General features: G+C 43.5%; 1 long non-coding RNA gene across 1 annotated transcript in view; it reads right to left on the reverse strand.

Annotated features, from left to right (window-relative positions):
* LOC149747499 (uncharacterized) overlaps window positions 1-19,810 on the reverse strand; it is a 58,292-nt gene extending 38,482 nt beyond the window's left edge. Inside the window, exon 1 of the long non-coding RNA XR_016387926.1 lies at window positions 19,618-19,810. This is a non-coding gene — a long non-coding RNA (uncharacterized LOC149747499). The remainder of the gene's footprint in view (window positions 1-19,617) is intronic.
* Window positions 19,811-23,696: the final 3,886 nt, after the last annotated feature.

The raw sequence follows: 23,696 nt of genomic DNA on the forward strand, positions 1-23,696 counted from the left end.
ATGACCATAGGCTTTTTTCCTTTCACCATCTAATGTATTACAGAATGCTTGATTCAACATACATTATTTAATGTTGAACCAATCATTCTTCCTGGAATAAACACTATGTGATCCTGATGCACAATTCTTTTAATATACTGCTGCTGGGTATAACTTACTAATATTTTATTTAAGACTTTCATGTCTATAAATGCCTATTTAGACTTTTGTATTATAAAACACACTGCATTTTTGTATTATAAATTACATCTTTTCCTGTGCTAGTTTAAATATCTAGTTAAAATGACATAGAAATGGTATTTTAAAATAAGATTTCCTAGAACTCATTCATAAAACCATCTGGGTGCTGTTGCTTGTGGGCTTAGATTATTTACAACCTTTTCCATTTTATCAAGGGGTTTTGGTTCTTTAGAATCAATTTTAGGAACTTATATTTTCAAGAAAGCCATTTCAGATAAATTTTTAGACATATAACATAAATTTTAACATTTGGCATTGTGGGGTTTTTTTGTGTTTTATCCCCTATTTTTTTGCTCATGCTTGATAGTTCTAAATTTTTCTTCTTCTGTTTTACCCCCTCCTTTTTAAAAGAGCCAGCTCTTAGGTTTATCAATTCTATTTTTTTTGCTTTCTCATTTATTGATTTCCATTTCTATCTTTAATAAGTCCTCTTTCTTAAAATATCTGTGTTCTACTCTCACATTTGTTGATGACTCTGCTGGGAGAATTCCAGTTCAAAAAATATGTTTTTTTCACAAAGACATAAAAATGCCATCATTCCATTATAATAACAATGAAATAAAACTGTTTACATTAGCTATGTGTGTAATACCCAGTGATGTCAAGTATGCGAAGGAAAGATACTTTCAGACATCAGTGATAGGAATGCATGTTGATACAGCCATTCTGGCAGGCAACTTGGCAATATGTATGAAAAGCTTAAGTGAGTATGCATTTCAACAAACTATTCTACTTCTAGCAATTTATGCTTAGACAAATAACTAGTCCAGTAGGTATATATATATATATATATATATATATATATATATATATTTTTTTTTTTTGCAGCACGTGGGCCTCTCACTGTTGTGGCCCCTCCCGCTGCGGAGCACAGGCTCCGGACGCGCAGGCTCAGCGGCCATGGCTCACGGGCCCAGCCGCTCCGCGGCATGTGGGATCCTCCCGGACCGGGACACGAACCCGCGTCCCCTGCATTGGCAGGTGGACTCCCAACCACTGCGCCACCAGGGAAGCCCGTAGATATATATTTAAAAGTATATTTTTCAGAATATCATTTTTAGCAGTGAAAATTAAGAGGCTGAATAAATGATGTTATAGCCATATAATAAAAGACAATGCAGCCATTAAAAAGGATGTGATAGGTTTATGTTTTGAGTTGATATAAAAAAGCTGGTTAAAGATAACAATATATGATTCTAGTTATGTAATTACATTGCATGTAATCTGAAAGGCTATTGATTGAAGTGTGAGGGTGGATATTTCTGCCAACAGGCTATGCATCTTTCCTAGTCACAATTTGTGCCATTCTTTCAATAAGTATGCCTTAATAGAAAAAAGTAATTTTGAAAAAAGAATTCCCAGTTGTTCACATATTCTGGGGTATATATAATAAACATTTACTAGATGCTATGCTGGGCACGGGAGGTGATGAGGAAAAGGAGAATTAATGCAGTTCTTCACTTGGATGGTGAAGAGAAGGTAATATTGGTTGCCTAGAGAGCACAGAGGATTAATGGAAGGATCCCCCCATCCAGGAAGTAGAGACTTCAAAAGACAGAGCAGGAGCCCCTGAAAATCCAAAAGGGAGGGCAGGCATCTTATCTTGCCCCAGTCTATCCAGATCTTTTAGGTTTCCTCCAACCCTGAAATACTGGGTCCTGTCTCCCTCTTTTGACTTAGCTTCCTACACATACTCAACATCTCTCACAAGTGCCCTGGGCTTCTGTCCTTCAAAACACCCACAATTCCCAAAATGTCTCACACATCTTTGTGTCCCCCTGTCTTTCCTGATGTGGTTCCTCTCTAGTCGTTCCTATTACTTTTCCCTAGAACAACATCCCTTGGTTCTATAAGATCCTGCTTGTGGTAGATTAGATGATTATTCAGCAGATATTCATTGCTTCTCACTACACCTCCATGGGAAGAATGTATTTCCTTGCACCTCGATTGTCAGCTTTGCCATATGACCTACTTTGGCCAATGGGATATTAGTACACATGAGGTCCAGAATGCACGGAATAGACCTGAACCAAATCCATGGCTTAGAGCCATGCTCATGTAAGCCCAGACAAGATCAAGGTCAATGCCCAGCAAACCTCCAGTCACCTGAGTGAGAAATTTACTAATACAATATGTATTGTTGCTTGACACTGAGATAATTTCAGTGTTTGTTATGCAGCAGTGGCTGACTGATACACAGTTAATAAGGTCTTTCGCCCTTGCTTGTTGTGTTTTGGACTTATCCTCTGGGTCCCCCCTCAAATCCTACCTCCCATATAGTACAACTTCAGAAAAGCTTTTATCATACTGTATTGTGATTATCTGATTAACATGCACTGTTAAGCTTCTAAGTGCATCTAAACGTTCTGGGAGATCTGTAGTTGAATTCCTCTTTGGAAACCTAAAAACATCCATTGACACTCACTGAATAGCTAAAATTTGTGATTAGTGAGCAAGTTACACCAAAATCTATGAATCTGTGAGCATGTGAGCACAGGTTGCAACAAGTTGAGTATATAATGCTTGATATTTTCATGTACCCGTTGGATAACAGAGAGAGGCCAGCCATTGAACCTACCTCAGAAAAGGGAAAAGAATATGGATGGGGATCATGACCCATGAATTCTACCCTAGGGGAGGAAATAAAGGGGGAAAAACACCTCCCTTCTTTGAAGCAGTGTCTCAGTTTGTTTGGGCTGCCATAACAAATTACCATAGAGGAGGTGGTTTGCAAACAACATATATTTATTTCTCACAGTTCTGGAGACTGGGAAGTCCAAGATCAAGGTACTTGGTAGATTTGGTGTTCGGTGAGGGTCTGTTTCCTGGTTCATAGATAACCTTCTTTTAATTGTGTCCTCACATGGAGGAAGGGGGTGAGGAAACTCTCTGGGGTCTCCTTTATTATTTATTTATGTTATCATTTTAAATTTTGGCCACGACACGTGGTTTGTGGGATCTTAGTTCCCAAACCAGGAATTGAACCCAGGCCCTCAGCAGTTAAAGTGTGGAGTCCTAACCACTGAACCACCAGAGAATTCCCTGGGGTCTCTTTTATAAGGGCACTAATCACATTGGTAAAGGCTCCACCTTCATGACTTAATCACCTCCCAAAGGCCCCACCTCCTCATACCGTCATATTGGGGATTAGGTTTCAACACATGAATTTGGGGAGGGACACAAACATTCGGTCTATAGCAAGCATTGATTAAAAATTATAGGACAGGGCTTCCCTGGTGGCGCAGTGGTTGAGAGTCCGCCTCCCGATGCAGGGGACGCGAGTTCGTGCCCTGGTCCAGGAGGATCCCACATGCCGCAGAGCGGCTAGGCCTGTAAGCCATGGCCGCTGAGTCTGTGCGTTCGGAGCCTGTGCTCCGCAATGGGAGAGGCCACTACAGTGAGAGGCCCGCGTACCGCAAAAAAAAAAAAAAAATTATAGGACATCCAAAGCTGTTTTGATGTTTGAAAAAAGGAGAAGCCTTGACCAATGAAGTCTGAAGGCAGTGTGGGTGAGAACTGAATGTTGTTTATGACTGTCTGGGTAGGAAAATAATGGTTGGTCAAATGATCTTTGATCACGCTCTGTCTCGCATTGTAAGAAAATTCTCATTGTTGATTTAAAAAATACCAAACGCCAGAATTGTGCCTAGTCTGAAGGAAGGAGTCACCCATGATTCTGGCAAAACTCTCAATCACCAAAGTCTAGGGGACTTCCCTGGCGGTCCAGTGGTTAAGACTTTGAGCTTCCACTGCAGGAGGCATGGGTTTGATCCCTTCTCGGGGAACTAAGATCCCACATGCCATGCTGTGTAGCCAAAAAAAATCACCAAAGTCTAGTCCAGGGTCATTACTAGCACATGGCACATGCTTGATATAAGTGTGTGCTGAATAAATCAACAAATGAATATTTAAGTGTGCAGAAAGGGGATTGGGCATGTCCTCTGCAAACCAACCAATCCACAGAGATATTCCAGAACATGAGTGTCTTCAAGGACCCTGGAGAAACATGTGTGACCCCATCTTAAATCTGAAGTTGGTATGAACTTAAAGAAGTCCAGTTACATGTGCAATATTCCTGAAAAAGCAATTTTCCAATTATATCACAAGCCTTAAAAATGCCTGTACCCTTTGACCTAAAAATACTCTTCCTAGGGAGCGCTCTTGAAGGAATTAATCAGAGACATAGATAAAGATCTAAAATCACATTTGTTACACGGTTATTCCTAATAACAACAACAACAAAAATAAGGACTTGTTACCACAAACTGCTTTGTGACTTGTCAGTTACTGTGGGCACTGTCAAATTTGCTGTGTCATCTGTCTTCAGAGATTCAGGACAATTTAATTCAAAGGGGCCAGGACTGGGAGAAGGGATAGAGAGAGAGGGAAGGGGAGAAAGGTGGAGAGAGAAAGAGAGGAAAGGAGGAAAAAAAGAGTCAGGAATGGAGTCAGGGAGAGAGAGTAAAAAAGAAACAGGAACAGGGATGGAGACAGAACAAAGACAGCAGTTCCTGGTGAGTTGCATGTGGTGAATAAATGTTTGTGGAATAAAGACTTAAAAGGGGAAAGAGTCAGAGATGGGAGTGGATTGAGAGGCGGGCTCCCAGCTCCCGACCACATTAGACCTCATTCACCCTGGAACACCCGCCGCTGAGACCCTGGCACACAGGGAGAGGAAGCTGGCAGCAGGGTGGAGAAGAGGGAGGCAGGGAAGGGGCAGGGCTCTGGGCACTGGCTGCTGAGACCCTAGGTGAGCAGGGCAGAGGGAGGAGGGCTGCCTGACTCTGTCATGGGCTGGGCTTGCAGGGAAAGAGCTCAGGTCACGTGGGGTGGTGGTGCCATGTTGTAAGACCCTTGTGGTGGGTTTGGATGACACTGCCTCCCCCACCTTCCATGAACTCCTGTTTGCTGTGGGAGTCACCTTATCGATTTTCACTGGGAACTGCTGTTGCAATGCTGTAGCTGCCTTTGGATATTCTTGCAATGACTTTAGAACTTATCCTTCAGCTATTTCAAGTTTGTCCTTTTCATGCATAACTCAGATCTCAGAGGAGGAATCTTATCCCTTTCCCCTCTTGGTAGACTGGTGCATATGTGTGTGTGTGTGTGTGTGTGTGTGCAGTGCACGTGTGGTGGATTATATTTTCTCTGGCTCAGAATCCCTGCTTCCACTGAATGAGTTCAGTTTCAGGACCGTCTTGCCTTCTCATCCTGCCCTTCTGGTGCGCACTGCAGCATCGCATCCCAAGCAGCCTTACCCCAAACATCACGCCCACACAGTGTCTGTATGAGTAGCAGTCCTTACTGAAGGTCTGGTGCAACAGAGACATTTTATACTGCCCTGTGGCTCATCCCCTTCTCCACCTCAAACTCCCAGCTTTTGCCTCTTCTTACCCCTCCAGGTTTCCTTCAGAAGCCCAATTCTCTCCCTTTGATTTGAAACAATTTAAGTCTCCACCCTTTCCTCATCTCAGGGTCTACCTTTCACATCTGCAGCATGCTCACAGTGCTTTATAAACAAAGGGCTGCCCACTCTGTCCCACTTTGCAGTGGCCAAGAACCAGCAAGGACTCTGAAAGATGAGGCTGTCTTAGATTGAGTTTCCAGAAGCAGAGACTTGAAGAAGAGGATTCATGTAAAAATTATTTATTTAAGAAGTGTTCCCAGAGGGCTTCCCTGGTGGTGCAGTGGTTAAGAATCTGCCTTCCAGTGCACGGGACACGGGTTCAATCCCTGGTCCGGGAAGATCCCACATGCCGCGGAGCAATTAAGCCCATGCGCCACAACTACTGAAGTCTGCATGCCCTAGAGCCTGTGCTCCGCAACATGAGAAGCCACCGCAGTGAGAAGCCTACGCACTGCAATGAAGAGTAGCCCCTGCGCACAGCAACAAAGACCCAATGCAGCCAAAAACAAATATAAATAAAATAAAATAAAATTTAAAAAAAAGAAGTGTTCCCAGAAAAAAAACTGGTTGGGCGGTGAGTGGGGAAGTGAGACCTGGGAAGAAAGGAGGCTAAGGAAACATAGAGAGCAAGCAGAGTCCCAAGGCGGGGCAGGCCTGGAGCAATCTCTCATGGGAACTCTGGAGACATTTTAAAATTAACCCCACAGAGACTTCCCTGGTGGTCCAGTGGTTAAGACTGCGCTCCCAATGCAGGGGGCCCGGGTTCAATCCCTAGGTCAGGGAACTAGATCCCGCATATACGCCGCAAATAAAGATCCTGCAAGTGGCAACTAAGATCCCGGGGCAGCCAAATAAATAAATAAATAAATAAATAAGTAAATAACAAAGGAGCAAGAAAGCTGGAGGGCTATACCCCCATGTTTTCAGTCATTTGTTAAGGGCTAATCCTGAAACCGGGCAAGACCCTGTGGGGCTTCTGGGCACAAAAGCCTTTCTGTGTCCCCTTCTCTGAGTTCCAAAGGGCAGGTTCAAACAGTTGCTAATCAGGGAAAGGAGGGGATGTGGAGATTAGGGAGGAGCAGTCAAGAAACAATACTGCAGCCTTGGGGTAGGGTTCTGCTTCCTCCTCAAGGGATATACATAATATCTTTGAGCTCTTCTGCAGAACTAAACCCCCCACCAAACGGAAGATGTTCCAGAGAGAAGGTCACAGTTCAATAACCTCGAGAACCACAGATCACGAGACCACCTCATGCCAGAAGATCTCTAGACTGAAGGAATGCAGGTCCTGCATGCACCCGGATCCTTATCAGCAACCCCTCCCCTTGACTAAAACTCCTCACAACCCTCCCCCCACCCCAACCCCCGGGTTGGGACACACAGCTTTGAGGGCATTAGCCCACTGTGAGCCCCTCTGCCTGGCAAAGCAATAAAGCTATTCTTTTCTAGTTCACCCAAATCTCTGTCTCTGAGATTTAATTTGGTGTTGGGGTACACAGGCCAGATTCGGCGTCAGCCCTGGCGGGGGGTGGGTGGGGCACACATTCCTAGGTTCTCTACCAAGAGATCAGGTGCAGGCTTCTGGGAGCAACATCACAAGGAGACCTAGTGTGCATAAAAACAGTCCAGGAGTCCTGGGGGCTCTGGGCACAGCACCAATAGTATCTGCTTCGGGGCCTTTCCCCTCCCCTCCCTTCCCCATCTCTGCGAGGGAAAGGTTGCCGTGTAGAGGATGATTTCCTCACTGATGGGAGTCATGCCACCCCTTAGCAGAAGCAGCTGTCACTGAGGATATGGTGTTGGCATGTGTGGTATAATGAGAAATATACTTGGTTTCCATCCCTGGTACCGGGAGCCGAGCTCCTAAAATCCCTGTACTTTCCTAAGGGATAGGAGTATCTTTTGTTATTCACAACAAGCCCTCTCTATGACATCTGAGTTTATGCTAATGAGATGACCTGGGGGAGGGGGCCCTGCATAGCCTCAGGAAGGGGCTGGTCACTAGAAAGACTGAGTGATTCACAAGATTGGAACTTTCAGTCCCACCCCTGATCTAAGGGAAGGGGTTGGGGGCTGCAGATCAAGTTCCATAAAAACTCTTGCACAAGGAGATTTGATGAGCTTCTGGGTTGGTGAACACACCCACTTGCTGGGAGGGCAGAGCACCCTAGACCCACAAACAGAAGCTCCTGAGCTCAGGATGCTTCTTGACTTCACCTCCGTGGACCTCTTCCGTGGGCTGCTCGTCTGTATCCTTTGTGATATCCTTTTTAATAAACTGGTAAATGTAAGTAAATGTTTCCCTGAGCTTTGTGAGCAGTTCTAACCAATCTATAGCCGGTCGGTCAGAAGCAGAGGTGACAACCTGGACTTACACCTGAAACCGAAAGGGACCCTGTGGGGCTCCTGGGCACAAAAGCAGAATTTGACAAAAGACAATACCCATTCATGATAAAAACTCATAGCCAACTAAGAATAAAAGGGACCTTCCTTTTCCTGATAAAGAATATCTACAAGTGAAAAACACTACAGCATACATTATGCTTACTGGTAAGTTATTGAACACATTCTCTGTGGAATCAGGAAAGGGACAAGGATGCGCTGTATCAACACTTCCAATTTATCACTGCATTGAAGGCTTGCCAGTAAAAATAAAATAAAATAAAGATACGAAGATTGAAGAAGAAGAAGAAAAAAAAAGCCTTTCTGTGTCCCCCGAGTTTTGTTTGTATGAAATAGGCTTCATTCGGCCTCCATTACCTTCCCTGAGCTCTAAAGGACAGGTTCAAACAGTCCCTAATCAGGGAAGGGAAGGGATGTGGAGACAAGGGAGGAGCAGTCAAAAAACATAGTGCAGCCTTGGGGCAGGGTCCTGGTTCCCCCTCAAGGGATACACATAACAATATTTTTGAGCTGTTTTGCAGAGACTAAAAGCCCCACCAGGTGAAAGAAGTTAACAGTATGCTGCCCACAAGCACGTAGACTCCAGACCAGCTGGAGCCAGAAGGTTGATGATGCTGACTCCCAATTACCTCACCACCAACCAATGAGAAGAACGTCCGTGAGCTGATCACGCCCTCCTCTTTGAACCATTAGGATAAAACTCCTCACTACCCTCTCCAGGTCAGAGCACACAGTTTTGAGGATATTAGCCCACTGTGGCCCCCTTTGCCTGACAAAGCAATAAAGCTATTCTTTTCTACTTCACTCAAAACTGTCTCCGAGATTGAACTCAGTACTGGTGTACAGAGGCCGAATTTTGGCATCACTTCTGAATTTGGGGCAGTCTCGCAGGACTGAGCCCTTAACCTGTGGCCTCTGGTGCTAACTCTAGGTAGACAGTCAGAATTGAGTTCAACTGTCGGACACCCAGTCAGTATCTGCTAAGAGCTGGAAGACTTGCTTGGTGGTATTGAAAATACCCCAGAGCATACTTCTTCCTTCTCCCACTTTCCAGCCTCTCTCAGGCATGGGTTAGCATCTCAGGAGGGCTGCAGGGTGCTCACGGTCGGAAAGGAAGGGTGAGCACTCACACCAAGTCCTGGGATCAGCCCCTCAGAACCTGCACGTGGAACTACTCAGCTCCCCTCCTAGAGGGGAAAATAAAGTCCCCACCGCAGGTCATGGAGCCCTGGCTCCTTTCAGAACCTGCCCCACCTGACTTTGGTTTGCTAGATGCCAAGGGCAAGTTAGCATTATGTTTGAGATACAGCTCTCCTGTCTGTGGCTATCTACCCCATGCTGGAAGCAAGGTAGCCGGTGTTGTTGTTGCCCATGTCCTGGCTTTTGGGGATGGCCCTCTGGCAGAGGATGAGAAATCTGCTGTTTTCCCCACTTCATGAAGTTACCCTCAGGGACTGGAGTCATAGCCACATGGACCCCTTGAGTCTGAGGGGCTGCTGGTGACCTCTGCGACCCTGGGCTGTCCCTCAAGAGTGTGCAACGGTGCCTCCCCTGGGATTAACTCTCCTAACAGGGGGAATGGGGTGGGTGAGATACAGCTGGATCTTGGCCATCAATGCTTTTCCGGTAGACTTGCGCTTGCTCCAGCCGAGCCTGACTCTCTTTCCTCATTTCAGCAGCGCCCTCCTCTGCTGCTCTCCGCACAAGTGTCACCGTTTTGAACACACGCGCAGAGAACTCCTCTCTGCTCACCACAGAAGTGGATACCGTGTCAGGCATCTGGCCAGCCATGGCAAGGCTCTGGGAACCGGAGGCTGCTGCAGACTTCCTGCAGTTTCCTCTGCTCCTCCTCTCGGGTATTTTCCACATTCCAACGCCTGTGCATTGTGGAGGCAGTGACACTGAAAACACGTGCATTTCTTTCCACCTTGTCCCCAAAGCCTCAGAATGAGAGTAGAGAAATTAACAGGGAAAAAGCATGTATCCACAAGGACCAAGAGGGTTAGAGAGGATGCAGGAACAGAAGACAGATGACAAGAAAAGCTGAAAAGTCAGTGGTAACTGATTTAGGAGAGCAGAGAAGGCTGAAATCTAAACCTGAGAAGGAAGGTTGTGCACAGTAAGAGGCATCAGGTGGACTCCTTGCCACAGGACTCCAACTGGAACAGCCCTGAAGATGGGGATGAGGGGTAGGACTGAAAATAGGAAGTGAGTCTTGGCTGTGCAGCTGTTTGAGGCACAGGGAGACCCCCAGACCTCCACTCCCGCCCCACACAACCAGACGACTGCCCTCCCCTGCGGTGGAAGACGATGGGCAAGTCAAACTAAGAGGTTCAGGACTCGGAGACACGAGGCACAGTTGAGAACAGGGCTAAAAACGGGCATTCAGTGAAAGCCTACCTGGAGGTGGGTGGCGAACACCTCACTCACTTTCCCTGCCCAGCAGCCAGAATGATGGTAGATCAACTTACATCCTCTGGGAGGAAGAATGGAAGATTCCTCTCTTGGAAATCGACTAGGCCAAGAGAAAAGACCTATTAGCATCTGGTGTTTCCCTGGTGAAATAGCCGAGTGCCCAACTGATCAGCCTACTGTAAAGCCCACGTGCAGACAAGCCCCACCCATGCACCCAGGACTCAGAATCAGCATTGTGGTGCCTTTACTCATGTCAGAGACAACAGCTAAGCATCCCTTGACATGAGAGGGGAGTTTCTAACATGAAAGATAGAGACCTAAATACATTAATCACCCAACCAACCACCCTAGGAGGAAACAGGGAATGCAGAAAGCAAAAGAAAATTGCAAGAAAATTCTAAACCTTGTTTGTTTTGGGACCCAGGGCAGGCTGCCTCAAAATATGTCTCCATGGCATATTGATTATTTTCAATTAAGGTTACTTGAGAAACAGCTGGTAAAAAAATGATTTATATAGAAAACCCCACTCTAACTCCCTGAAAAGTGGGAAATAATTCTCCCATATGAAAGTACTCTTCCAAACCAGGAGGAAAGCAACCTTATCACCAGAATTAGGGAACTCAAGGCTAAGAAAGCTATAAACAAACTTCATTACTTATTCTTTAGTCTGTTACCTTAAGCACAAGCCCCGCTGATTTATGAAATCCTCACAAATAATTATGTATTTCTTTGTCTAAAAGTGATATATAAACAGCCTGCTTTGGTCACTTAGAGGGTCCTATTTCTATGAGACCTCTGTGATCACAAATTAATTTTTTTTCTCCTGTTAATCTGTCTTGTGTCAATTTAACTATTAGAGCAGCCAAAAGAACTCAAGAGGGGAAAGGGGGAAATTTCCCCTTCCATGATATTTGTATCTACGAAAACTACAAACAGGAGTAACAGAAGAAAAGGAACTTAGAATAAGAGCTTTAAAAAATTCAAAACATCTTAGCAGAAATTTAAAAAAGCCAATAGATGATTTAGAGCATAATTTGAGAAATTCTGAGAGTAGAAAAAAACTACAAAGAAAGAGCAAACGGGACAGAAGAGCTAATAAAATTCAAGGCTTAGCCCAGAAGATTCAACAATTGACTGATGTTAAGTTTCAGAGAAAAGAGAAAATGAGGGAAGGAAATGACCGGACTAGTAGACATGATAGGGAAAAAAAAAGGAAATAACTTAATTCTCCTTTGGAGAATAGTTAAATAAATTGTACTATCTCCATACAATGGAATGCTACACTGCAATGAAGTGATACTAAACTATAGGTATGTGCATAGATGACTCTTAGGAACAATGTGGAAGGAGATGCAAGCCACAGAAGAGTGCTGTTTCTGTGTGTGATGCCATTTCTACGATGTTCAGGAGCAAGCAACAGTCAGCAAGGTACAGTTTAGCGACACATACGTGAATAGTAAAACAATAAAGAAAAGCAAGTGAATTAGGAGAAAAGTCATGAGAGTGGTTATGTGGCTGGTGGAGTGTTAGGGCATGAGGGGTGGCCCTGGAAGGCAGGGCATGGGATCAGAAAAGAGCACATGGGGGACTTCCCTGGTGATCCAGTGGTTAAGAATCGCCTTCCAATGCAGGGGATGCGGGTTCGAGCCCTGGTTAGGGAACTAAGATCTCACATGATGCAGGTCAACTAAGCCCGTGCGCCACAACTCCTGAGCACGCGGGCCACAACCAGAGAGTCCACACGCCACAACTACAGAGCCCACACGCTCTGGAGCCCACTCGCCACAACTAGAGAGAAGTCTGTGCACCACAACGAGGAGCCCGCGTGCCACAGCAGAAGATCCCACTTGCCGCAACGAAGATCCTGCATGCCACAACTAAGACCCAACGCAGCCATAAATATTTAAAAAAAAAAAAAAAAGAGCACATAGAGAAGTTCCAGGTATTGATAATATCCTGCTTCCTAAGTTGGGTGGTGGGTTCATGGGTGTTTATTTTACTATGATGCTTCATAACTAATATTATTCGTATTCTTATATATTGGGTTGGCTAAAAAGTTCATTCGGGTTTTCTGTAAGATTAACAGGAAACCTGAACGAACTTTTTTTTTTTTTTTTTGCAGTACGTGGGCCTCTCACTGTTTTGGTCTCTCCCATTGCAGAGCACAGGCTCTGGACGCGCAGGCTCAGCGGCCATGGCTCACGGGCCCAGCCGCTCTGCAGCCTGTGGGATCTTCCCAGACTGGGGCACGAACCCATGTCCCCTGCACCGGCAGGCGGACTCTCAACCACTGCGCCACCAGGGAAGCCCCTGAACGAACTTTTGGTCAACCCAGTATATGCCAAATGTTTCCCTTTCTCTCTCTTTCTCTGTCTCTCTCTCCCTCACACAAACACTATAAGAAAATTTCTCTGAATTGAGGATATGAGTTTCTAGATTAATAGAGCCTTAGAGTCCAATGCAATGAGGGGGAAAAAACCCTACACCAAAGTACATCTTTACAAAATTTCAGAACATCAGAGATATCATACAAGCAATAAGAGAGGAAAGACAACTCATATTAAAAAACTGAGACTCAAAACAGTTGGTCCTCTGTAAGACTGAAATTAGAAGACAACAAACCTAGATTCTGAAGGAACAAGATTCCTATCTAGAATTCTAGGCCCATGAAAGTAGCAAATGAGAGAACAGAATTAAGATAAACTCAAACAAGTAAGGCCTTAAAATTTTTATTTTCTGTGTATCCCTTCTCAAAATGAGAGAATTGTGCTCCACCAAAAATGAGCCCGTAAATCAAGAAAGAGGAAATCATGGAAACCAGGACATGGGGATTCCAAGACAGAAAAGAGGCAAAAGGAATAAAAAGGATGCTAGTTGAGGGAAATTTCCCCAAAACAGCAGGAAGCAGGCACAGCACAATCCAGTTTGGAGCAAGGGAACAAGAAAACTCCAGGAGAGATTTCTCCATGAAAAACATACAACTGACCGTTGCCTAATATTTAAATGAATGGAGAGGAGATTTACAGTTTTGTGCAACAGCTTCAGGAAGAATTACTGATCGGCACATAGAAAACTAAGCCAAAACCAACCAACCAAGATTCCACTTATATACTCCAAGGAAAACCAAAAGTTGTATAGGAAAGGGTATGTAAATGTAATATACAATGTGGCTCATGAGTATATAATATTTACATAATCCTGAATATTGATGGAACCAAAAATTACAAAACAACTACATAGGAAGAATGAAGGCATTGAAAGTATGTTTGTGGGTAAGAGTGCGTGGAATTTAAGAGAATCAAATCTGTATCTTCTGTAGTTGTAAGTAAATGCTTAAGTTCTAAAATGAAAAGAATCAACCAAAATAGTAGGATAGGGAACACTCCCCAACTCAATTTGTGAGGCTATCAAACCCTGAACCAAAACACGAGTAGGACAGCCGAAGATAGGAATTTATAGCCCAGTTGACTCATAAACATAGATGTGAAATTTTGAATTAATATTTAGCAAGGTGAATACAAAAGAAGCAAGCTGTTCTTACCTCATTAATGCAAAGTTTGTCCAACTTAAAAAAAAAGTATTACTATAAATCATCACAACAATAGCTTAAAGGAGAAAATCTACATGATTATCTTGATAGGCACAGGAAAGGCATTTGATTAAATTCAGCACTCATTTATGCTAAAAATAATCTTAGCCAACTAGGAGAAGAAAGAAATTTCTTTAACTTGATGAAAATTTTCTACCAATAATTTATACATATAAAATACTTAAATGGTGAAGTATTAGACACATTCCCTTTAAAATCAGGAAGGTGACTTATCAAATCAACACATTGTACATCTTAAACTTATACAATATTATATGTCAAATACATTTTAATTAAAAAATCAGGATATAATCTTAAAAAAAATCAGGAAGATAACAAGGGTGTCCTATAAAATCTTTCTATTCAACATTGCATTTGGACAGTCTGGCCAGTACAGTAAGACAAGAAAAAGAAATGATATAAAGATCATAAAGGGAGAAAAAAGCCCTATCTTGTTCTGAGGGAACAAGATTCCAGCCTAGAATTCTAGAGCCAAACTCAAAAATTAGAGAGAAGAATTAAGACAAGTTCAGACAAGACAAGTATCAAAAAGTGTATCTTCCATGCATCCTGTGTTAGTTTCTTATTGCTGCTATAACAAATTATCACAAATTTAGTGGTTTAAAATGACACAAATTTATTCTCTTACACTTCTGGAGGTCTGAAATTAGTCTTATGGGACTGAGGTGTCAGCTGGGCTTGTTCCTTCTAGAGGCTCTTGGGAAGGATCTGTTTTCTTGTATTTTCTGGCTTCTAAAGATGGCTTGTGTTCCTTGGCTTGTGGCCTCTTCTGCCATCACCAAAGCACATCACCCCAACCCTTGCTTCCATCATCACATCATCTCTCCCTGCCTCTGTCATCACATAGCCTTCACTGTCTATGACAAATTCTGTCTGCCTCTTAAAAGGAACTTTGTGATAATCCAGAAAAATCTCCCCATCTCAAGACCCTTAATTTCATCACATCTACAGAGTCCATTTTGTCACGTAAGATAATATAGTCACAGGTTTAGGAGACTGTGATGCAGGCATCTAGGATGTGGGTACTCAGTCTACTGCACATCATTCTCATGAAATCATTCACAGGTTACATGATTGTCTACATAGAAAAAGCCAAGATAATTTACAAACAGATTATTAGAAAAACTATGAGAGTTTAGCAAGGTGATTCAATTGTTTTCCTATAATTCAGACACAAAGATTTGGAAAATATAATTTAAAAAAAGATGTTATTTACAGCATTAAAAAATTGTAAAGTACTTTTCGATAAATCTAACAAAAGATGTTTAAAACCTTTATTAAGAATTATTTTTAAAAAGACAGAAAAATCTTAAAGATGACCTAAATAAAGAGAAAAACATATTGTGAACCTGGACAGAAACAGTATCATAAAGATTCCCCAAGGGAACATATAGATTTTATTGCAATTACAATAAAAATCCTGACATGTTCCTTTGGCAACTCAACAAGCCAATTCTAAAATGTAAATGGCAATGTACAAAAACAGGTAAGACACACATGAGAAAGAAGCAGAGGATTATGGACTCACTCTAGCACACAACAAGACTTATTTTATAATAAATATTTTATAATAAGTAATTACCATAAAGTATGGTAATTAAGACATTGTGACAATGGATCAGCGGTAGATATCTACACCACTGGAACAGAATACAGAGCCCAGAAACACAGCCATAGAGGGACATCTGACATCTTTAACAAAGTGGCTTTGCAGATCAGTGGAGAAGGGACAGAGTTTTCCAAAAATGAAGATGAGTAATTGGTTATTCATATAGGAAAGAATAAAACTGAAACACTTTCTTGGACCAAATACAAAAATCCAAGTGGAATTTAAGAACCCAGGAAGAAGAGAAAACTTTTAGAAGAAAATAGGAGAGCATGTATTATGATCTTTGTTTAGAGCAAAGATTTAATAAATTACAAAAAGCACAACCCATAAAGAAAAAAGCTGATAGTCAACATCATTAAAATAAAAAAATGCCTGAGTATCAAACGACCTCACTAAAAATACGAAAGGACAAACTGCAGACTGTGAAAAAATATTTGCAACATACATCATTGACCAAAGATTCAAATCCAGAATATATAAATAACTTATAAATCAAAAATTAAGAACACTCAATAAAAAAATGAATAAAAGGGCATCCCTGGTGGCGCAGTGGTTGAGAGTCCACCTGCCGATGCAGGGGACACGGGTTCGTGCCCCGGTCCGGGAGAATCCCACATGCCGTGGAGCGGCTGGGCACGTGAGCCATGGCCGCTGGCCGCGGAGCCTGCGCGTCTGGAGCCTGTGCTCCGCAACGGGCGAGGCCACAACAATGAGAGGCCCGCGTACCGCAAAAAAAAAAGAGAAAAGAATAAAAGATAAAGAGGTAAATCATAGAAAAAGAAGCCAGAATGGCTAATAAATGTATGAAAAGATGCTCAACCTCATTATTAACTATGGAAATGCAAACTAAACCATATGAAGTACTATTTCATATCCAGCAGGTTGGGATAATTAAAAAGTCTGACAATTTTAAATGTTTGTGATCAAACGAAGACTTGGGAACTCTTCCACACTGCTGAAGTAAACGTAAATTGGTACAAGCACTTTGGAGACCAAGTAGGCAATATCTAAAAGTGAAAATGCATACGTCGTTCAACCCAGCAATTTCACTCATGGGTATATGAATCACATAGGATAACATGAGTTTATACCCTAGGTTCTTGCACTTGTGCCTGAGGAGGCATTTACAAAAATATTCATTCCAACATTGTTTGTAATAATAAAAAATGGGAAACAATTCAAATGTCTGTCAACAGGACAATGGGTAAATAAATTGTGGTATATTCATATACTGACAATAAAAGTCAGTCTTATAAAAATATGGAAGTTTGAGCCAAAGAATGATATGCTTTTGAAAGATCTCCATTTTTAGATGCTTTATCTTAGTGCTATATAAAATATAGTCCTTGGACAAGGGGGGTTGATTATCTGGTCTTCCATGAATTAAATATAGAATTGAGACTGTTTCAAAACTTTTAGAGCAATTTTTTTCTTTCTTTCTCTCTTTTTTTTTTTTTGGCTGCACCACATGGCTTGTGGGACGTGGGATCTTAGATCCCCGACCAGGGATTGAACCCAGGCCCTTGGCCGTGACAGCGTGGAGTCCTAACCACTGGACCGCCAGGGAATTCCTTTATAGCAACTTTAGAGTGATTTTATGTATGTTGACTCTAATCATTAAAAAATGGGGTCACTATTTTGTATTTTATAATTATTATAATTTCATTTTTTCTAGAAATAAACTCTTACTTACAAAAGTATTGGTGTGCAAAGAATTGAAACCAACCAACCAAACTGGTCCTGAACAATCTGAGATGAATTGCTCTACCTTAAGCAAAATTGATATCTATGTGATTTCTTTTTCTACAACGTGTAGGTTTTCTTGTTTATTGAAGATCTTGTGCTCTACTCCTAAAATATTAATGTCCAGCTTGGGATTCCAGAATTGTTTTCTTTGGTTTCGGATATTTGCTTTGCATATAAAGATGTGGTTATTCTCTGCAGGCATTTCCCCCACAGACATATGTAAATGTAGCTGTAATTTCCTGTTGGTAAACAGCAAGTATTTATTTACTTATTTTTAAAAAATTTTATTTATTATTTTGGCTGCACCGGGTCTCAGTTGCGGCATGCAGGATCTTTAGTTGTGGCACGTGGACTTCTTAGTTGCGGCATGTGGACTCTTAGTTGAGGCATGCAACTAAGGGATCTAGTTCCCCCACCACACGGATCGAACCCAGGTCCCCTGCACTGGGAGCGTGGAGCCTTACCCACTGGACCACCAGGGAAGTCCTTAACAGAAGTATTTAAATTTAGAATCGGGTGGCAAGGTTGATATACAGATGTGTAATAAATTGGATTGTTTTCAAAGCAATAACCTTTCCAGTTAACTGTTAACAGACAAGTTTGCTGCTTTTCTTTATCAAATACAATGTGGTATGTGAAAACACTAGATAGGGTTTAAGGTACTTCATGGATTTTTTACACAACAAATGGACCCTATGCTATAGAGGAACAGAAAGATATAAATTAATAACACATAATCATTGTAAGAGAACAAAATCAAACTAAATCTCCTCTCCAGTGCTTGACAACACACTTCCTGAGAAGTTTCAGGCCATGTGTGGTCTCCCCCTGGGGCTCCAAAGCCTGCTTAATGGCCTTTGTGACAGCAGGAGCCCAGCCTACTTGGGATTCTGCTCCTAAGATACAACACAGTAGGGGCCTCTGATATGTCCAGACATATCTGTTTTGGATCTCCTTTTCCCCTCATGAAAAACCTCCTTTTTCAAAATTATATTTTTGAAGCCAGGTTACTTACTGATTTCCAGGATCCTCTTACACCTGCCACTTCTCAAAGGAATTTTTGGGTATAATCTTTTAATCTTTCTGGAAGGCTGGCCATCAGAAGCACGCAATCCCTTTCCATCATAATGCTTTTTAAAGGACTTTATCTTGCTCTCTGAGTTTATTTAAAACTTTTAACGATACCAATTTAGCATCTTTGCATGCTTTCTTGCTATTTCTCATTTCATTCTTCATGTTACTTAACATTTGTCTGAGTCTCTACAGGATCTTCTATTGATACTTTCTCACCAACGTGCCATTCTAGAATACTCTCATCACTAATATTTTGCTTTGCTCTACATTTCATTCTCAGGCTCTAATAGGACAAACATGAGGTGGGATGCGACAAAAATAGCCCTTGCAAAGCCTTGTACTCCCACCAGAGGTCTCCGCAGCAAACTCTCCGCCTCTATTTTTTTGGCCTCCCAGTGCTGTCCCAATCCCACGGAGCTTAGAGTTTAGCTGACAGCTGAGATCTTGATCCCAGTGGCACCAATCTGTTAAGTTGGTGTTGTATCTTTCCCCCTCCAGAAGCACCTAGCGAACCCAAAGCAGGCGATTGTATTAATCGACGGTCTGGGGTTGTTACAGAAGCACATGAGGCAGGACAGGATTCTGAGCATTTAGCCTGGGTAGGGAAAGAAATGAAACTAGAGGCGGCCGATAACGAGAAATAGACGGGTCCCAGGACTTAAATTTCGGAGGCGACAAGGTCATGGGTGAAGACACAGTGGCCGAATGAGAACACACAGTAGAAAAGGTCCCCAAAGATGAGGCGAACCCAACAGGTGATGAATGGTTTTATCCAATAAAGCTTTGAAGCAACTCCAGTGCCTCAGTTTGGCTGCTGCACAGGCCAAGGCAGGAGATGAGCACTGCAAGGTCCTCCAGCGCTAAGTTCCAATATATGCACATATGCGGTCAGCGCTGTGATTGGCCAGCGGGGACGGCTCAGGGGCTGAGGAGGCCAGACCAGGCGGCGGCAGTAGCTTTGCCCACAGCTCTGGACGCCCCCTCCCGCAGCCAAGCCAAGGCCCCAAAGCAGCTGACCGCGCGAGTCACGTGACAAGCCCCGAGCCCGGCTCTTAATTGGCTGGCAAACCTCGCTGCCTCCCTCCGTTTCCCAGAAGTATTTTTGGAAACTACCTTTCCTAGAGTGTCTTGCTGCGCTTATTTCTTCCCGGCTGATTAGATGGGGGCTGTTCCGGGTGCGTGGGGACCTTGGCGAGCGCCAGGAAGGCGACACCTCTGTGATTAAAACATCCCGCACTGTGGAGGCGGGGGAAGCGAGCCGCTGCCCGGCCCCTCTCTTTGCGCAGAGGCCTCTGGGAAGTGTAGTAACTTGAAGGTCTCCGGGCCCTGCCGGGGCTGGCTTCTCTCCTGGGCCCTGGGGGTCGCGGGTGAGGAGGGAACTAGTGGATACACTGTAGTCCTGAGAGTTCTCCAAGCTTAGATTTCTATTAAGAAAATTTTTGTGAGATCTTCTGAGAAATGAGGGGCTCTACTTCAAAAGAAACAGATGGTAACGGCCCTAAATTAGCCCCCGCTCTTGCTGCTCACCGGACACTTTACAAGGGTGCAAAGAATCATGGCGCTGCGCATGTAGGAGGATCTATTTTATGTTGGGACTTGCATCTGGCAGTGACCTTCGCCCTCAGGGAGCTCCGCTGTTCTTCCCGCTTTTCTCAGCGGTAGCTGGTTCTTGTTTGGGCCACCAGGACTCTCCCCTAGGCTTACTGTTTCTGCCCTTGAGGATATTCATTCTGCCCAGCTGCAGGGCTATTTGCAATTTACGGAGGGGAAATCTGAGGGTGTGGTGGATAAAGGTTGTTGACCTGCCCAGACTATACAGCTAGTAGTGTAGTCAGAACTCAGTACAATTGGAACTACAATAAATCTACTACATACGAACCTTCAAGTTACAAACTTTCAGAGATGTGAACCTGCATTCGCATGTCCAATCACATAAGTTAGTCACGTCACGTGTCTGGCGTACGTTGTCACATGCGTGCATCCTCTACAAGTGGTTATGCTTTTGTGTACTTCACTGTACAGTACTGTATAGAGTACAGTAGTACAATATCTTTATTTCAAGCCCAGGATGTCCGGAAGCAAGCGTAAAAGCAGCGGTGATGTAGCTGGTACTGTACTGTACTTTTCAAGATACTGTACTGTAAGATTAAAAATGTTTTCTTTATTTTTCTTTGTTTTTTATGTATTATTTGTGTGAAAAATATTATAAACCTATTACAGTACAGTACTATATAGCCGATTGTGTTAGATGGGTACCTAGGCTAACTTTGTTGGACTTACAAACAAATTGGACTTACGAACGCCCTCTCAGAATGGAACTCGTTCGTATGTATGGGACTTACTGTAATTCTAATTCTTGTCTCAAACCTGAGAGGATAGGAACCTAGGTCTTTCTGACCTAAAAATTGAGACCCCTAATACTCCCTCTACTCCCCAGCACCTATTTTGGCATCTTTTATGGGCATAGAAGTCTGAAAAGTTTAAAGAGCTGACCTCCAAGTGCCCTCTGTCTCAGATGGGTCATTTGTACCTCTGAGGATATCAGATCTGGAACAGCCATGGAGCTCTGCCCCTTCCAGAAACCAGTGACTCATATCACTCTCTTGCTTATGTCAGTATCTGAAGGGCCTGGAAGAACTGGTAAGATGCAGAAAATCCAGGAAAGGATTTCTGGATTGGCCAGTGCTGTCCAGTAGAACTCTCTGAGATGATGAAACATCTATATCTACACTGTCTGAATGTCTCAAGTTCTGCTTAGATAGTAGCTCCCGTCCTCCCAGTGGTCCCCTGACTCTAGGCTGTTTCCAAGACAGCTCAGCCTCAGACTACGGACCCCTGGGCTAAGTCTTCAGGGGCCCTCCAGATCCAAGCTATCCCTTAGCTGCAGCTCAAGCCGTGCCCAGGAACACACATCGGGGTACAGACAAATGGAATGTGTATGGCTCCTGGATATGGTCAGTGCCTTGCTGATTTTGCCACCTCAGCATCCTGCCTGGAGCCTGGCGCAGAGAAGATGCTAGGTTAACACTGTGGCTGAATGGACTTATCTTCTCTTCCCCAGGCTGGAGCTCTCTCAGCTACCGCGACTGGCTTCTAGAATCCCTCCCCATCATTGTGGACTAGTGGCATGAGCCATCTAGTGAAGGTTGGTGAAGCCAGTGTTTCATAACCACCTTCGCCCTGACCCTCTGTGGGTGTGCCACGGGGCAGCTGCAAAACAAGTGAGTAATAATTCCTTGGAAACCTGCTGGATCCAGCAATTTCTGGTGACAGTCCAATTTTTTATTTTAAAATCCTGTGTGCAAAATGAAAGCCCAAATGAACACCTGTTACATATGATTAAAAGCAGTGTGGTACTGGGAAAAGAGGACTGGTCTCAGGGTCATCCTGGACCTGTGAGTAACAGGCTGTATGACCTTGGACAAGGTGTTCCGTGCCTCTGGGTCCCAGTTTTCTCCTGAGTAAAACGAAATTAGACTCTAAGCTTCTTCCTATGGTTAACATGAATGCTTAAAAAATGGCTGGTCACATCTGCAGTCAACCCACATTAAGTACCTTTCAAGTGATCTTCTGGCTGCATCAGGTCTATTTTCATTGTTCAGTTTTTCTAACACCTTTCACTTAACACTTCCACTGCCATTGCCTTCCTCATTTGCTGGATCTTCGCTATTTTTTGGCTTCTTTAGATTCCAATAAATCATGTCAGATTCTAGCCATTGAATCACCTGCTCCTTTGCCCTGCCTGTAGTCTCTTTAATCCCCCGCACAGTCTCAATTCCCTGACAAAGCACAGAGAGCGGTTCTGGTCTCCCTCCTCTTTCACACTCCCACACCACCACTTCCCAGAAAAAACAAATCTGAAAAATCAGGGAGGTTTCTATTCTGGCAGTTATCACTGTCACCACTAGATGGCACACGTGTGCAAGTCATCAGCGTTTGGACACAAACTTTATCAGTGTATTTATACTCCAATCCACAAAAGCTTTGAGAGGAATTATAAAAGTACAAAACATACAAAAGGATAAAATGAAAAGTTGAAGGGATTGGAAGGAACTCCTTGGTGGTCCAGTGGTTAGGACTCAGCGCTTTCACTGCCAGGGCCATGTTCAATCCCTGGTCAGGGAACTAAGATCCTGCAAGCCACGTGGCATGGCAAAAAAAAAAAAAAAAAAAAAAAAAAAAAGAAGGGATTGGAGGGGATATAGAACAAGTAGAAGAGATAATTCCAGGGTGACATTAGCTCAAGGAGATGGACACCAGCAGAGGCTTACACGGTTGGCTCCAAGCTTCCCAATAGCCAAAGTAAAGAGGGAGACGTGAGTGGTAACAAAATTCCACATTTTACATGAGAAAAACAAAGTAGTTATTCAGGAGAAGCACAACTTTTCCTGACCCTGAGACCAGAGAGGTATTTTTTCTGTGGGTCCTCAGAGGGAGGACAATAACAGTGAAACAGACACCGATGACTTAATTGGAGCTGCTTCTATGATGTCTTTCTATGCAGGCCTATGGTGTGGTGCTAAAGTAGGATTGAGGAAAGGCAGTTCTCTGGGGTTCAAATACTGGGTTTCCAGGACAGAGTGAATTTACTGCTGTGTGCCTTTGTGTTTTCACACAGTGGAATTTGCACGCACACCCTCTCCCCCACTGGAGTTTGGGTGGAGTTTGGGGAGAGGAAGCTCTCCTTGAAGGCTGTGGTAATTAGTCTCCAAGAGGGCCTCCAGTGACCCCTGCTCCTTGTTTCCAGACCCTGTGGAGTCCCTGCCAACATTGTACCAGAGGGGTGGTCTATGTGCCCAACAGAGTACAGGAAAAGTGATGGTTTGTCACTTCTGAGATTAGGTTATAAAAGACATTGCAGCTTCTTTCTTGGTCTCTCTGTGTCTGTCTTTCTATCAGATCATTTGCTCTGGGGAAAGCTAGCTGCCGTGTCAGGAGGAGCCCTATGTAAAGACCCGTGTAGCAAAGAACTGAGGTCCCCTGGCAACAGTCAGCATCAGCTTGTTAGCCTTGTGTGTGAGCCACCTTGGAAACAGATTCTCCAGCCCCAGTCAAGCCTTCAGATGATGGTAGCCCCAACTGACACTTTGACCAAAACCTTATGGAAGACCCTGAGCTGGACCACTGAGCTAAGTCAATCCTTATCTCTCTGAGATAATGAATGTTTGTTATTTTAAGCTGCTAATTTGTGG

The sequence above is a fragment of the Delphinapterus leucas genome, chromosome 15 (genome assembly GCF_059928025.1).
Source record: "Delphinapterus leucas isolate spDelLeu-1000000601 "Yukka" chromosome 15, BTC_Dleu_Yukka2, whole genome shotgun sequence".
NCBI lineage: Eukaryota > Metazoa > Chordata > Mammalia > Artiodactyla > Monodontidae > Delphinapterus > Delphinapterus leucas.